Source organism: Arachis hypogaea, chromosome 6, assembly GCF_003086295.3.
Source record: "Arachis hypogaea cultivar Tifrunner chromosome 6, arahy.Tifrunner.gnm2.J5K5, whole genome shotgun sequence".
In the NCBI taxonomy this organism is placed as follows: Eukaryota; Viridiplantae; Streptophyta; class Magnoliopsida; order Fabales; family Fabaceae; genus Arachis; species Arachis hypogaea.
This window is the reverse complement of record NC_092041.1, coordinates 98,198,756-98,200,794: the sequence shown is the minus strand read 5'-3', so window position 1 is coordinate 98,200,794 and position 2,039 is coordinate 98,198,756. Positions and strand designations below refer to the sequence as shown.

The window sequence follows — 2,039 nt, the reverse complement described above, 5'->3', positions numbered from 1 at the left end:
ATGGATTCATCCATGCACTTCCCAGTCTCTAGGACTATGAAATCAGTAGGGATGTAATGGTCTTCAACTTTAACCAGAACATCCTCTACAAGTCCATGGGCTTGTTTTCTTGAATTGTCTGCCATCTCTAGTGAGATTTTTGCAGCTTGCACCTCAAAGATCCCTAACTTCTCCATTACAGAGAGAGGCATGAGGTTTACACTTGACCCTAAGTCACACCAGGCCTTCTTGAAGGTCATGGTGCCTATGGTACAAGGTATTGAAAACTTCCCAGGATCCTGTCTCTTTTGAGGCAGTTTCTGCCTAGACAAGTCATCCAGTTCTTTGGTGAGCAAAGGGGATTCATCCTCCCAAGTCTCATTTCCAAATAACTTGTCATTTAGCTTCATGATTGCTCCAAGGTATTTAGCAACTTGCTCTTCAGTGACATACTCATCCTCTTCAGAGGAAGAATTCTCATCAGAGCTCATGAATGGCAGAAGTAAGTCCAATGGAATCTCTATGGTCTCAGTTTGAGCCTCAGATTCCCATGGTTCCTCATTGGGGAACTCATTGGAGGCCAGTGGACGCCCAGTGAGGCCTTCCTCAGTGGCGTTCACTGCCTCTTCTCCTTCCCAAAATTTGGCCATGTTGATGGCCTTGCACTCTCCTTTTGGATTTTCTTCTGTATTGCTTGGAAGAGTACTAGGAGGGAGTTCAGTAATTTTCTTGCTCAGCTGACCCACTTGTCCTTCCAAGTTTCTGATGGAGGACCTTGTTTCAGTCATGAAACTTTGTGTGGTTTTGATTAGATCAGAGACCATGGTTGCTAAGTCAGAGGTATTCTGCTTAGAACTCTCTGTCTATTGCTGAGAAGATGATGGAAAAGGTTTGCTATTGCTAAACCTGTTTCTTCCACCATTATTGTTATTGAAACCTTGTTGAGGTCTCTGTTGATCCTTCCATGAAAGATTTGGATGATTCCTCCATCAAGGATTGTAGGTGTTTCCATAGGGTTCTCAGGATCATAAGCTTCTTCCTCAGATTAAGCTTCTTTAGTACTGCTTGGTGCATTTTGTATTCCAGACAGACTTTGAGAAATCATATTGACTTGTTGGGTCAATATTTTATTCTGAGCCAATATGGCATTCAGAGTGTCAATCTCAAGAACTCCTTTCTTCTGACTAGCCCCATTGTTCACAGGATTTCTCTCAGAAGTGTACATGAATTGGTTATTTGCAACCATTTCAATTAGTTCTTGAGCTTCAGTAGGCGTCTTCTTCAGATGAAGAGATCCTCCTGCAGAGCTATCCAAAGACATCTTGGATAGTTCAGAGAGACCATCATAGAAAATACCTATGATGCTCCATTCAGAAAGCATATCAGAAGGACACTTTCTGATTAATTGTTTGTATCTTTCTCAAGCTTCATAGAGGGATTCTCCTTCCTTCTGTCTGAAGGTTTGGACTTCCACTCTAAGCTTACTCAATTTTTGAGGTGGAAAGAACTTTGCCAAGAAGGCAATGACTAGCTTTTCCCAAGAGTCCAGGCTTTCTTTAGGTTGAGAGTCCAACCATGTTCTAGCTCTGTCTCTTACAGCAAAAGGGAATAGCATAAGTCTGTAGACCTCAGGGTCAACCCCATTAGTCTTGACAGTGTCACAGATTTGTAAGAACTCAGCTAAGAACTGATGAGGATCTTCCAATGGAAGTCCATGGAACTTGCAATTCTGTTGCATTAGAGAAACTAATTGAGGCTTAAGCTCAAAGTTGTTTGCTCCAATGGCAGGGATAGAGATGCTTCTCCCATAGAAATTAGGAGTAGGTGCAGTAAAGTCACCCAGCACCTTCCTTGCATTGTTGGCATTGTTGTTTCCAGCTGCCATGTGTTCTTCTCCTTTGAAGAAGTCGGTCAGGTCCTCTAAAGAGAGTTGTGCTTTGGCTTCTCTTAGCTTTCTCTTCAAGGTCCTTTCAGGTTCAGGATCAGCCTCAACAAGAATACCTTTGTCTTTGCTCCTGCTCATATGAAAGAGAAGAGAACAAGAAAATGTGGAATCCTCT

At 42.5% G+C, this 2,039-nt stretch overlaps 1 non-coding gene across 1 annotated transcript; it reads left to right on the top strand.

The window, feature by feature from the left end:
- The first annotated feature begins 1,354 nt into the window (after positions 1 to 1,354).
- On the top strand, positions 1,355 to 1,462 carry LOC112700240 (small nucleolar RNA R71). The gene has a single exon (XR_003153152.1). It is a non-coding gene; the product is annotated as a small nucleolar RNA R71 (small nucleolar RNA).
- The last annotated feature ends 577 nt before the right edge of the window (positions 1,463 to 2,039 follow it).